We start from the raw sequence: 15,414 nt of genomic DNA, 5'->3' as shown, positions 1-15,414 counted from the left end.
GTATACAGTTGAAACGCTATTTATAATATTAGGTACGAAAATTTGCCTTGCCGTAGTTTCAGCCAGTAGTTAAGTTACGCCATCAATGATGCGTTCTGAATTACTTTGAAGGTCATTTTGAGTTATAACGCACAAAATTATACGCCAAGGAAAACTGTGCAAGCAATATTGATGTTCTAGCATGATTTTTTAGGATATTCTAACATTCTTAATTGAAAGTCTAAATTTGCAAGTAGATTTCAGATTACCGGTAAGCAACAAGAAAAAAAGCTACAGTCATGCGAAAATTTGCAGTACGTTGGTCAAAAAAGTTAAATTTGAGCTCTGCAAATGCAAACTGAAGCCGCTCACATTACTTTTTGGTCCGATGCATTCAGTTCCTGTTCTCCTAGGAATCCCCAGTCGAGCATGTCCCAAACAATACATGATGAAGTATTTTGAGGGTATGAGCTAGACCAGTTGTTTTATGGTTCAAAATTCAGCTTTAAGTTCAGGCATGTAATGTTGGTGTCAGGCTTGGAAAATTTTCTATCTGGTTGCCAGCATGAGTTAGTTGAAATCTGAATTGTGTATACTGCACACATACTCAAATACGTTTAAAGTTATACGTTTATGAATCATGACCGCCAGATACCAATAAACAATTGTAGCATTTTGTCGGCTCCTGTGTTCATACTAAACTGAGGAAGGCAGAACAGATTCTTCTAGCTGCTTTTACCAGTCTATTTTTGCCTTTTAATGATACCGAGCAAAGTGAAGGTCATTGACCACCAAGTCAAAAAGGTACCTGGGTTAAAGTAATGTTTGGCTGTTCTGGCTGGTCAGTTGTGTAAACAAACCTACTCATACAGTGACTTTTCTTTTTTCAAAACTGAAATTTTTAACCGCATTTACTTCGTTTCATTATACATTTTGACAAAATCTGCTACTTTTTTATTTTCATTAAAAAAAGATTTATTTAACAAATTTCTCCCGCCATGCCAATGATATAAAATTTGGGGTCATCTTATTGGCATGAAAATTGAAAAACTGCGAAAATGATGTTAGCTCTTAGACCTTTGAAATTTAAAAACAGCTGGTTGTCCATGTTTTCTTAATTTGCTCACTTTTCACTATTTTCAGGCATCTTGGTCTATTATACAGAGTATTGTTGTACTGCTCCAAAGTGCTTGTTGACAGACTGGAACCACTTGCTTGCGGCTCATAAGGTATTTCTATCATTATGTTTCTTTATTATATAGTTGCAGCTGTGGGAAGCAGTTTCAATCATTCAAAAAGCATGATATACTGTATACAAATTAATATTTGTGTGAACAGATTTTTGCGATTGAGTCAGTGCATAGAAACAAATACCAAGGAACATTAGGCGTAAAAAAAATTGTCTGTTTCCTGTATCCTGACCTACCATAAATTTTTGGCCCGACCCTAAATGGACGGTCCGTCTGCCTTTGTCTTTGAGAACATTTTTTTCAACTTTTTGACAAAAAGTTGCAATTCTGCACTTTTTATGCTTTAAACATGGACAGTGATGTTATAAATCAACTTACTGATGCTCTAGAGGCAGAACCCCCATATTTGTATTCATTTTTTAACACAAAAATAATTTCCAAAAAGTCTCCCTAAAAATAATTTTAAAAAATCCAAAGAAAAAGTTTTTCCGACCTACCTACCCTAATTTTTTTTAGCATGTTACCAGAAACAAAATTTTTTTAGACCTAAGTAAAGACTCCATTTCATTTTCTTGATGATAAAGCATTTCTGGACAAAATCATAAAATTTCATACATGTATGCAAATTTAAACAATTATTAGCTCGATCACCTGTCACAGTGTGACAACATGAGTTGATGTCCGTCATGTGCCAACAATTTGTAAAAAATCTTATTCAGAACCACTGGGCAGATTTACATCAAACTTCACAGAATGATCATGGGGTGGTCCTCTTTCAAAATTACCCAAAGAATTTAATTCCATATACAAGTTACCGAAAAGAAAAACTTTGAAAATGATTTCTTGTCCTTATATGACAGAGGCCTATATTCGGCCACTTCCCAATCCAAAAATATTGCATTTTTGCTCAACATCCCAAAATGCAAGGTAACATTTCCCAAAAATCAGATCAACAAAATGGTTTAATTTTATTTACATTTTAGTGTTACCGGAGGAAGCGGTTCTCAGATATTGATTTTTTAGCTCACCTGTCACAAAGTGACAAGGTGAGCTTTTGTGATAGCGCGGCTTCAGTCGTCCATCCGTGCATCGGTAAACTTTTGCTTGTGACCACCCTGTAGGTCACATTTTTCATGGGATCTTTATGAAAGTTGGTTGGGGACTCTTTTTATCAATTTACAATATTTGATTTCTGTTTTACAGGTTCACTTCTTGAGAGCAGGCAGCTACAAAATGGAAGGTCAACAAATCCAGTATACTTGAAAAGCAAGAAAGAAACACCAGAAAATATAAAAAGACAGAAGAACAAGGGAACTTTAATACAAAAAAACTTTTAAGGATAGGAATTCAGGATTTATTTAGAAACTAAATTTATTTTGAGAACAGCAGTGTTTGACTAAGCTCTGTTACTTTAAGAGATCATGTATTATCACATTGGTTTTGTTATTGTCGAGCCCGCTTGCGGAAGCGAAGACATAGTTGTCCAAATGTCTATTCGGTGTATGTGCGTGCGTCCGTCCGGATTTGTTTGTCCGGACCATAATTTGGACTTGCATGGAGCAATCTTGTTTATATATGGTATGAATGTTAACCTCAGTGAGACGGAGTGTCATGTGCAAGCCCCAGGTTCCTATCTCAAAGGTCAAGATCACACTTACAGGTCAAAGGTCAAATTCAAAAATGACTTTGTCTGGAGCATTTCTTCTTCATGCATGGAGGGATTTTGATGTAACTTGGCACAATTGTTCACCATTATGAGATGGAGTGTCATGCGCAAGAACCAGGTCCCTAGGTCTAAGGTCAAGGTCACACTTAGAGGTCAAAGGATACAAGAATGACAACTTTGTCTGGAGCATTTCTTCTTCATGCATGGAGGGACTTTGATGTAACTTGGCACAAATGTTCACCACCATGAGACGGAGTGTCATGCGGAAGAACCAGGTCCCTAGGTCTAAGGTCAAGATCACACTTGGAGGTCAAAAGTCAGATACAAGAATTACTTTGTCTGGAGCATTTCTTTTTGATACATAGAGGGATTTTGATGTAACTTGGCACAATTGTTCATCATCATGCGACGGAGTGTCATGCATAAGATCCTAGAATTACTTCCCTTTGTTGTTACTATAAATAGCTTACATTTGTAACTTTTTTATTACTGGTCGTAGGGAAAAATCAAGACCACTTTTCTGAAGTACAACATGCATGTTACATCAAATTTTCAGGTGTATTTTGACCTATCTCTGCTGGTGCGGATTTTTGTGTGGACTTAGAATTTTTTTTATATTTTTTTTTTTAAATTTTTTTTTTTAATTTTACGTTCCTTTGTTGTTATTGTAAATAACTTATATTGTAACTTTTTGCAATCTCTTTTATTTGGCATAAATGTTTGCCTCAATGAGACAAGGAGTGTCATGCACAACTCCCAGTCCTTTTGACAGCTGGCGAGCTTGACATATTGCCCATGGGCATCTAGTTCTCATATTTTTCATGAGATTTTAAAGAGAATGTTCTGTTATACCCCCATGTAGTAAGCTCGTCTGTCTTTCAGTCAGTAGGTTTTCATGGCTTCCAGATGATAACTCATGAAAAGCTTGACCGATTTAAATATTTTTTTTGGTACATAGTTACAGGTCAAGTTTGACTTTGGGGTCAGTAGGTCAAAGGTCAAGATAACTTGCAAACGCTTTGGCCTGGGATCATAGCTTTTGTAACACAGGTGTTACATGATAAAATACAGGTTGTTTGAATTTGAGGTCAATAGATCAAAGGTCAAGGTCACAGTGACCTTGAACAGTTATACCGTTTCCGAATGATAACTTGAGACCTTGAGCCTAGGATGATAAAGTTTGGTACACAGGTGTCACATCATGAAATACAGGTCAAGTTTTACTTTGAGGCCAGTAGGTCAAGGTCACAATAAGGCAAAACAGAGAAATGTTTTTCAGATTATAACTTGAGAATGCTTGATCATGGATCATGAAAATTGTTAGGGAGGTTGATTATGACCAGCAGGTGGCCCCTAATGATGTTGAGGTCAGTAGGTCACAGGTCAAGGTCACACTGACCCAGTTCTTTAAAATGATGCACGGAGGGGCACCTGGGGTCTTCCTCCACCATTAAAACTGGAAAGTCGCCATATGACCTATCCTGTGTCGGTGTGATGTTAAGTTCAACAAAATAAATAACGGTTCTTTAAAACGGTTTTTGGACAATAACTTCAGGATGCTTGGAATGAGAAACACAAAATTTAGTACAAGGTTGGTCTTGACCAGCAGATTACCTGTATTGATTTAGAGTTCCAAAGGTCAGGATGACCCGGAACATTTAAACCTTTTCCATACAACAACTTGAGAACACTTGGGCGGAGGATCATGAAACTATAGAGATTGAAATTGAGGTCATTAGGTCATAGCTCAAGAAAATGCTGCTTTGATATTGGCTTAGTTCTGCGATAAGGCCATAATGTAGGGGTATAATTCGTCACTCTTGTGACAACTCTAGTGTTTAGCCCACCTGAGCACAAAGTGCTCAAGGTGAGCTTTTGTGATCGCCCCGTGTCCGTCCGTTGTCAACAATTTGACTGTTAACACTCTAGAGGTCACAATTTTGACCTAATCTTTATGAAACTTGGTCAGATTGTTACCCTCAATAAAATCTTGGACACATTTGATGTTGGGTTATCTTGGATCAAAAAACTAGGTCACCAAGTCAAATCAAAGGAAAAGCTTGTTAACACCGTAGAGGTCACATTTAAGGCTATATCTTCATTAAACTTGGTCAGAATGTTAATCTTGATGATCTCAAGGTCCAATCTGAATCTGGGTTATGTAGGTCAAAAACTAGGTCAAATCAAAGGAAAAGCTAGTTTACACTCTAGAAGCCAAATTTATGACCATATCTTAATGAAACTTGTTCAAAATGTTAATCTTAATGATCCATAGCTTAGATTCAAATCTGGGTCAAGTGGGGTCAAAAACTAGGTCACCAGGTTAAATCAAGGGAAAAGCTTGTTAACACTCTAGAGGTCACAATTTTGGCCCAATCTTAATGAAACTTGGTCAAAATGTTACCCTCAATTAAATATTGGACAAGTTTGGTATTAGGTCGTCTAGGGTAAAAAACTAGGTCATCAGGTCAAATCAAAGGAAAAGCTTGTTAACACTGTAGTGGCCATATTTATGACCATATCTTAATGAAACTTTGTCAGAATTTTAATCTTTATGATCTATAGGCCAAGTTAAATCTAATTTAGATGGGATTAAAAATTAGGTCACTAGGTCAAATCAAAGGAACAGCTTGTTAACACTCCAGAGGCCACATTTATGACTGCATCTTCATGAAACTTCATCAGAATGTTAATCTTGATGATCTTTCAGTCAAGTTTGAATCTGGGTCATGTGGGCTCAAAAGCTAGGTCACCAAGTCAAATCAAAGGAAAAGCTAGTTAACTCTTTAGAGGCTACATTTATGATCATATCTTAATGTAACTTGGTCAGAATGTTGATCTTTATGTCAATATGTCAGGTGAGCGATACAGGGCCATCATGGCCCCTCTTGTTTGTTCTTGTTGTAAGAGAAATTGTACATTTTAGAATACAGATTACAGCAAGTCACATTTTCTTTATTTTGACAATACTTATTTCAAAGCCTGACAAAAGCGTCCAGTACTGTTATTAGAAGTTGTTATTCACAGTTCAGCTATATTTCATGTATGAATAAATCGAGTAATGTGATCTGTGTTCATTATAAATGTGTATACAGATAAAACTTAAACATGTAAGCAGTTTATTCAATAAATAAAGTGTAATGCAAGTCTTTGTGATGTGTATATAAAAACAAAATTAGGATTTGTTTTACGAGTAATTTCAGAATTACAATTAACACAAATAGAAAAAACCAAGCCTGCACAAGAAGGCTAATATGTCTCCCTAGACTGAGCTCTTAACCTGCCGTGGTGCAAATAGATTGTTAATGTGTGTCTGTCTGTTAAGTCTTGTTAACAGTGAGTTGCAATCTAGTAACTTTTCAGTTTGTATGATTTTTAGCTCACCTGAGCACAGCGTGAGCTGTTGTGATCACCTTAAGTCTGTCATTGTGCTTCTCAACAATATGCCTGTTATTAAACACCCTAGTAGACAGTTTTTTTTTAAATGTTAAAGGGATGAGTTGAAGTCTGGTCGATTCCCGATTGAGGCAGTGCCTTATTTCATATTAGTCCTATTTTAATTATTTAGCATTCATTTTTGGCAAAACTTTTGTTAGAAAGCAATATTCGAAGAAACATTTTTCAAAATGTCGGATATCCTACTCGTACGTCCTTAAATAACATCTCCTTGTCTCAGCAAGTCATTTTAAACCAAACTTCGCAGGAATGATCCTTTGATGAATCCCTTTCAGATTCCTTCAAATTAGGTCAAACATGCATACTTCTGGTTTCCATGGCAGCTTAAAAGATTATTTTTAAATCTGATCAGAAACTGCTGACTCGATTTAAAAATAACTTACAGAAATGTACCTTGGGGTCCTTCCTTTGAATAATTGTTTCGTTACAAATCATGGCCGCTAGGGGGATGTTTTTTTCTACAATGTACATTGGAAAATCTCTGGAACTCCTGGCCAAATTTTCAAAATTATTTCAAAGCAGATATAGCCGCCAGTGGGACGGCTAGTATTCCCGATATAGCATCCTGAAACCGCAAGCTCGATTTCTAAATAATTTGACAGCAATATTCATGGGGTGGCCTTCTAACGAATTCCTTCAAATAATTCTGTTTGTTTACAAGCATGGCCTCCAGGGAGCAGGGCTGTATTTCCGAATATGGGTTAATTTAAACTCTTCTCTTATTAAACCGCTAACCCGATTGTAAGATAATTTCACACTCATGGTTCTTGAGTGACCCTTTATTAAATTCCTTCAAGCTCTGACCCATATTACCCTCACCATACATCAACAGTCTTTAGTATTGATTTCAGGTGTTTCTTGATACCCTCATAGTATCACATCATCATCCCCACTTACCACATCAACATCTGTCCCCTCCACACCTCCACCTGTCACGCCCCGTAGCACCGGCTTAAGCGGAATTCTATTACACAGATATTTAATGGACTCCGTGACCTCAAAGGACTGTTCTCTGCGGTTCTGAGATGGCAACTTGATTATGAAAAGAACTGGAACCACTGCTTTACCTTTGAATGATCGTAAAGGCGACTAATATTGTCTTGAATAGCTACTTGAATTTCCTATATTTCTTTGATTATTGTCGACGTAAAAGTTTTGATTCCATACCTCATATTTTCATATCGATGTAAGTGAAATTTTTAACCAGACGTTTTAATATTGATTGGTGTCATTAAACAGGACTGTGTTAATTCGCTGTAAAAAAAAATAAATGAAAAATATACGGGTTTTTCAGAAATAAAACGCTCACGATAAGTTTTCAAATTTATTTACCTTAACATTAATACATCACTTACTTGTGATCTTTTCTACTTCAGTCTAAAATAACATGCTAGACTCTAAGACGAATTTACACACATAGAAAAATGTAAATGAGATTACACGAAAGTGGCCTCAAAAATAGAAGTTTGGGAAATATTAGTAACACAACATAACTAAAATTGCAGGACTGATTATGTAATTAAAGGGAAAGGCAAGGTTGTTCTAATGTTAATTCCATCTGCTAGGAGTTCTTAAATAAATCATTTAAAGAAGTAAAAGAATTTTCAAAATCGGCTTAAAGTTAGAAAGCTATGAGTATTTAAATATTTGATCAAAATGACGGCCATTTTGTTTCCATGGCAACAAAAAAAAATGGCAGATCTGTTAAATTTTTAGATATATATTTGAACTTTATTTTACTTAATTCTGTAAAATAATATCTCTACTATTCTCAGCTATAATGAAATAAAAATCAATGTTTTACATCTTACACTCATGAAACATACGAAATTATTCTATTTAAAAGGTTATTTGCTAAATAAAGAATTCAGCAGTGTGTAAATGACGTCAAAAACACACTAAATTGGCTGCCTTCATCGTCAGCCATTTTCTTAAATTTCAAACTGCCATATCTTTTTAATAGTGATCAGCCATTTTCTTAAATTTCAAACTGCCATATCTTTTTCAATAGTGATCCGGTCAGTGGTCGTATTCAAAAGTAAGCACTCGCATAGAATTACATATAACTACTTCTCACAAATGTAAGCATACGCATTGGTGCACAAACAGTCGTCCCATAAATAGTTTTGACTAGCACGCATGCGAAAACAATGCTTGCTTTCGGGCATCGAGACACCGCCATCTGACCAAAAGTCGTTGGACATTGGTACAGGATCCCCATTGGTCATGACCCAAGCCCCGGGGGCATAAAAATCCAAAGCGTCAGCGTTGCTTCCGTCAACGTAAAAGCCACCAATCCCGTTGTAACCTAAAACATAAAACATCAGCTGTAGATTACCATCGTTGGCTGCACTGCTTGCGTTTTCAATTTGTCATTGCTCGGGCGTAATATACTCCGCACTTCCGAGCTCATGTATAGAAATGATTTTTAACAATAAATTTACATACGTTTTTGATTCTTGGCTGTCTATATATATATGCATCATTATTTCAAAGTTATACGATCAATAAGTCAAGAACCATAACATCAGTATAGCTTTTGAATGAAATGATTTTCTCTTGAAGCCCGCCGAACGCATGCGCAGTAAATGAAGATTCCAAATACTTTACAGAGTCATATAAGTGCTTTACAGATGAAAATACTTTACTTTAATTGAGAGTCTGCCCGTCTATATCATTTTCCAACGAATCTCATTTTCGTTCGTTGGAATAGTCCCTAGCGGAGACAATCCCAGTACAAGGGAGACAATCCCACTACACGGGATGAATGAACAAACCTATTCATTACACCCCTAGACTACAGGGAACTGTACCTATGCATGTCCTAGTAAGATTCAGAAGCATGTTCATTTTAGCAACAGTTGTCACACGAGTAAGAAATGATCCTTGTAAAGTGCATGCTGCAATGGCCTCCGCATGTGATGCTTCTGTTTTTAACTACCCTGAAGAAAATAAAGTATAATAAGGAAACTTAAAAGCATTAAATGATTTAATATTAGCTCATTTGCTTAATTTCCATATATTGAATGATGCAGTTTGAATATTTGGCAAACGACTACAATCTACTCATTTGTTTCCATGTACGGAGTGATGCAGATCGCGTGCGCGGATCAAGTATTTGTCGGTAAATTTGATATAATTCCTCCCTCTATTGTTATTCTATTTATACCAAGGTCAAGTGCTAACAAGCTGTATCACAAACAAAACGCTCATGGTCTATTGTGTAAACTAGGTCAATCGTATTTGACAGTCCCGAGAGGACAGTCTGTTTTATGTAAACATTAATGATTGACAGTTTTTTATCCGTCCATTGCGAGCAAGCGACTACAATCAGCTCATTTGTTTCCATGTACATAATGACGCAAATCGAATATTGGACAAACGACTACAATCAACCTATTTCTTTCCATGAATGGAATGAAGCAGATCAAAAATGGGCAAGCGACTACAATCAACTCATTTGTTAAATTTCCATATACGGAATGATGAAGCGACTACAATCAATTCATTTTTTTCCACTTGCGGAATGTTGTCCGAAAATGAGCTTGTGATTTATTTGCTATATTTTACGAAGTTGTGTTTTCTCTGAAAGTTTAAACACTCTGTCTCTCAAAATCCATCTGTAACATTTTTATCATCATTATGGCCGCCTCAGATTATGCTATTTTTTCCATTTTCTTACCAATTAAAATTATTTAAAATGTACTGTATGCACTTTATATGTTACATAAATGCTAGAGTGTATTAAACAAGTTCAAACAGAACATTTTATTCTATCTTGTATCTTTAAAATGGAGTTATTTTTGCTTAAAGGGAGATAAATCACTTGAAATTTTATAAACTTAATAGCCTCTAATTTGCAATATCTACAGACATGAAGCTAATAAAATAATTCTTTTATACAAAAAAAATCAACCATCCTGTATGTTTATTGAGTTAATCTTTACAATTTGAAACATATCGATAGCATATGATAAAGACAAAGTCAAGGGAGGTAAAAACTCTAAGAAATGTGCAATTGCTTCACGGCATCTTACATTAATGATATTATTCAGTTATTAAAACGATTGCATTTATTACACTAAATAAGTCAAGCTTAACTTTGTGTGTTATTATCAATATGTTTCTTTTAGGTTTAATAAAAAGGGGAAAAAATACAAAATGTGAATTATATCAAGCTAATTTAGAATGAACATCCACATAAAACTGTACCTTTTTCTCCATTTCGGAGCTAAATAAATCAACGTTATAATATACAATGTTTTGTTCTAAAAGATATAACTACGAAATAACAGGAAGTAGTTTTAAGATACACTTTTTTCTATCATTATCAAAGGTTCTTTTTTTGGTGTTTTACTGATATCCGCCATGCATATCTAAGTAGCTAACGGCTCTTCCTTTACCATTCAAAGCTGGACGTTGACTTTCAAATCATTTTGCAATCACCTTCAAGTGACGTAAAATTCTTTAGGCGAGTTAGTAATGCAACCGGTTTACCGAAGATTGTTGGTTCTACCCAGGCATCTGCTAATGCCTATAATGCCGGGCGCGAGGAATTCCTTTACCATTCAAAGCTGAAAATTGCCATATTCCTAAATTGTTTTGGTGGGGCATAAACCCTAGCAAAACAAAAGTTCATGGCGCATTTCCTGAAGATAAACGTATGTTTTACATGTATGTTGAAAATGTTTATACATGTATCACATTGGCACAGTGCATGACATACCGCAACTTTTTAGCTGCAATTGTTGAGGAAGACTCATGTGGCATTATGCGCATTATTTCGGCATAAGTGGGCACCTGGTAGAACCGCAGACCTTCCGCAGCAGGATGACCAAAGCAGGGCTCGAACCCGCAAAGACTATGGTCAAGTGATTTGATATCAACATCCTCCTGCACCACTTGGATACAGAGATACCTTGTTAATTGTGCATCTAGAACAGTTAGATTGTCAAAAATAAAATATTATTCAATAGAACTTTTACATTTCTGAGCTGTGTAATGTGATATTCAATTAGTCTGTTATCAAAAATGTAAAACTCGGCAATGCTCAGCCGGAGTAATTTATAACTAGAAATGACAATATTTATACACATCAGCATGTGTTGTAAAACGTTTCATAATATCGGAAAGTTCACACAATGCTTAAGACGCCAATACCACAAGAGGCCAAGGAAGGCCTGGCAATTTAGTTTTATTCTACGGCATTTTCTGGTCTCATCAGTTAGTCGACATTTCAAGAAATAGTTAATACAATTTGATACACGGACATTCTTTTCAGAACTTAAATGTTACTTAGTAAACAAAATGCAACTTTTTCACGTAAACATATTACACCAGCTTCTTTACATTTCCTAGTTGTAAATTAGCAGTTAAAATATTGTTTATAGTCTGAATTGGTACTAGAAATACAAATAGCATACATTTTGGCTAAAAACTTTGGTATGATACTGTTGTTTTGAAGAGTATGAGTTGTTAGAACTAATTAAATGAATATATTGATCATTTTTGTTTGAGCTTATGTTAGACTCCCAAGACTTTTCCAAAGCAAACCATCTTACTACATATTTATATCATGACTTCTATATGATACCTGGGGCTTCCGTGGCCGAGTGGTTAAGGTCGTTGACCTCAAATCACTTGCCCCTCATCGATGTGGGTTCGAGCCTTACTCGGGGCGTTGGATTCTTCATGTGAGGAAGCCATCCAGCTGGCTTACGGAAGGTCAGTGGTTCTACCCAGGTGCCCGCTCGTGATGAAATAATGCACGGAGGGGCACCTAGGGTCTTCCTCCACCATTAAAGCTGGAAAGTCGCCATATGACCTATCATGTGTCGGTGCGACATTAAATCCAGCAAAATAAATAACTAAATCTATATGATATCTATATTACGCAGTGGCGTACACGTATGGCACTGTGTTCATCGCCACAAATATATAAAGAATTTAAAAGTTGCTATGAAAAATTCAAATTATCTTAGCGTATTAGAAAATGTTAAACATCGAAATATGTTAGCCAAAATATGACTGAGTTCTCATAAACTATGAATTGAAACAGGATGGCACAGAGGTATAGACAGAAGCCAAAGAAAATGCACATCATGTAATACGCTAGACATAAATGAATTTCATTTTATATCGATATGTCCGATTTATAGTGATTTGAGAAATATGTATATTTCTGAGCACTTTACTGCTAATCCTAGTATTCATAAATTCATACAATTGTTAAACGAAGATAATCAGTACTGCAAAAGTTTGCATTATTTTATATAAGAGCCTTTGAAAAACGAGACAATGAATTAGATAAAGTTTCTATACATATTATTTGTATCACCTGTGTGGTAGCAGTGCGGTCGTTTTCCTAGGCTGCATTAATAGTAATGATTCTAGATCACACATGCCTTTGGTTATAAATTATTATTTGATGCTTCTGCATTGTTTTAATATGAAACGCGCGACGCTGAAAAAAACTCCGCTTTCTCCTCGTCTATAAATCCCTCACCCGACGTGTCCCTTTTATTTTGGATAATGTCAGTTTTGACTCTGTTTTTAAAGGAATTTCTTTTGAAATTGTTGTTTTGTTTGGAAACATGTAATTTTAAAGACATCATCAAGAGTATGTGTTCGTCCTTGTTCTCTGCTTGTTTTGGACTTATTTTATAATGCAATATTTTATATTGCTGGGACTGTCAAACTTTCTTAATTTTATATCATTGTTAGGATGAAATTCTATTTAAAATTAAATGTTTGATAATTTCAAGAAACGTATTCGTTGATATATCGCAGTAAAAGCATTTGTACATCGTTGTTGCTAAGAAAAGATTAAATGGAAATGTACTGGCCATGATCTGATGCACAACTTAAGAAATTTCAGACTCTAAGGTTGATAGGACCAATAACATGACTTCTCCATTTATCGGCATTGCTTACTCATTCAGCAAGCTTGGTTTCCACTTTTTCTATTTTAGATATTGTTTTGACCCGACTTACACTGACCAGAAACATCAGACTCGTCTTACTTCTACCAGCCACACGAGCTGCAATTAACGGTCTAATAGTGACGATAAATTCTTCGAAAAATATAAAAAAAGAAGTATGATTAAATGTTATTCTAACAGCATTAACTTTAAATATTTATATAAAAAAAAAAACACCTTCTGTACATTTCAATTTTCTTCGTCGTCTATACACCGTACAGTATATCTAAAAAAAAAGAACGGTGAGCAAACGGAACATCAGTCTATTTATAAACTCATTTGTTTATTTAACAAGCTATATGGATGTGTTACTGGGCATAGAAATTATTCTACTTTGATTTTTTTATCTAAAAAGGTGTTCAAATAATGTTAAATCTTATCAATGGTAATGCAAATCTTCTAAACACGCCATTTAATTACAGCTCAATAACTAGCTATGTACCATCGTGATTGATTGCCATTGATATTTTTAATCTTTACACGATTATACGTTTTTGTTTACATATATTTTTAAAGATGCGTTATATAATTTCTACACTATGACCTGTTTTTGTGTTGGTTTGCCGTACATTCCAACTTACTCACTCACTCAATTAAAATAGTACTGACTTTTTATGAAGTTTATGTTTTCCATGTGTCCGATTTTAACGAGTTATTCGCTACAAAATAAGCTTTGCGAGTTAAAACCTCATTTTAAGGATTCAAAAATATACACATTTAACGAATGTAAAAATGTAATGTTCTCCAACTGCCGGAACATTACCAAGTTAATATTTAAATAGAAGTTTACTTGTGTTTAACATCATATTAGAGATCTGATAACAATTCGAACGTGTAAGGTCAAATAAATATGAGAACTGTAATGTTTTCAAATTTACCACATCTCTTATTTTCAGAAAACGCGCCTCTCACTGAATATTTTTATCATTAGATATTAACTGTAAATGTAGATATATATTTTATATATAGAAAATTCTAATCAATCGAAATTGATTTTGCTAGATATAAAAATGTGAAGTAAGTCATTTGTTATAAAACTACAAGCTCAAGTGGTAGTACAAATATGTAATTTGGCTAACTTAACATTCATGTGTTATTTTAAACAAACAGTATATCAATTTGAGGGGAAAACGGGTTCTGAAGTATAAAATGTACCCTTTATTCCAAGGTTATAAATTCTGACAAAACCAGACTCTGAGAATTCCGAAAGGATTACACAGATATAGACGTGTAGTAAATGATCTTTTTCAACATCGTAAGATCCCTTATCATAGCAAATACCGTTACCAATGTAAGTTTATGATATTAACATCTCTTGTGTACCAAAAACGTGTCTGCAACTTACTTGTAGGTGTAGTGATTCCCGTCCTCCAGCATCACAGTTCTAAATATAGTATCATCAGGCGGACAAGAGAATGGTGGAGGAGGAGTGGTTGTGGTTGGAACTGTCGTAGAAACTGTCAGCGCTGGTGTGGTCGTTGACTGGAGTGCTAAATTCATGAATATATTCATAAATGCAAATCAATTAAAAACGAATTTGCTATAACATGTGATATAGATGATACAAAGTATGATGTTTTGATGAGGTAAATTTAACAACACAAAGGCTATCGTTAACCTTTAGCCTGCTGGCGGCAAGTAATTCTGCCTTTGGGCCAGTGTAGACCAAGATCGGCTTGCACATCCGTGCAGTCTGATCATGGTCTACACTGTTCGCTATTCAGTCAGTAAATGTTTGCAGAAGACAAACGTTGAAAATGCAAACAAGATAGAAGTGTATCTGGTGTAAACCGCGATTTTTATTTTACAACCATTTTGACGACTACTGTACGTATTCAATTCCTTTGAAATTACCATACTGTTGTACAAATTGACTTATTAGAGATCCAGTAAAATTAAAAATCTAATTCTGACTGCTGTTCTATACATTATCAGTAGATTAGTATTGAAACCTTTTTTCAGAAGTCACCACATGTATATAAAGAAACGGTTTAACTTGAAAGGGGAAGTATTTTGTCTATAAACCTTTTTAACATCACCTACATTTATTATCCAATTCTTAGTACAGTCCCTGGCTCGCGGATTTTGCTTTTCCGCGTTACCACCGGCACAAATATTTGCCTTGAGTGGACAATTGCGATGA

At 35.2% G+C, this 15,414-nt stretch overlaps 1 long non-coding RNA gene across 1 annotated transcript; it reads left to right on the top strand.

Moving 5' to 3' along the window:
- The first annotated feature begins 840 nt into the window (after positions 1 to 840).
- LOC128549626 (uncharacterized) lies at positions 841 to 5,981 on the top strand. Its single transcript, XR_008367827.1, has 2 exons — positions 841 to 1,208; positions 2,373 to 5,981. It is a non-coding gene; the product is annotated as an uncharacterized LOC128549626 (long non-coding RNA).
- The last annotated feature ends 9,433 nt before the right edge of the window (positions 5,982 to 15,414 follow it).

Source organism: Mercenaria mercenaria, chromosome 16 (genome assembly GCF_021730395.1).
Source record: "Mercenaria mercenaria strain notata chromosome 16, MADL_Memer_1, whole genome shotgun sequence".
NCBI lineage: Eukaryota > Metazoa > Mollusca > Bivalvia > Venerida > Veneridae > Mercenaria > Mercenaria mercenaria.
Note: the sequence above shows the minus strand (reverse complement) of the source record. Positions and strands in the feature narration are given on the sequence as shown.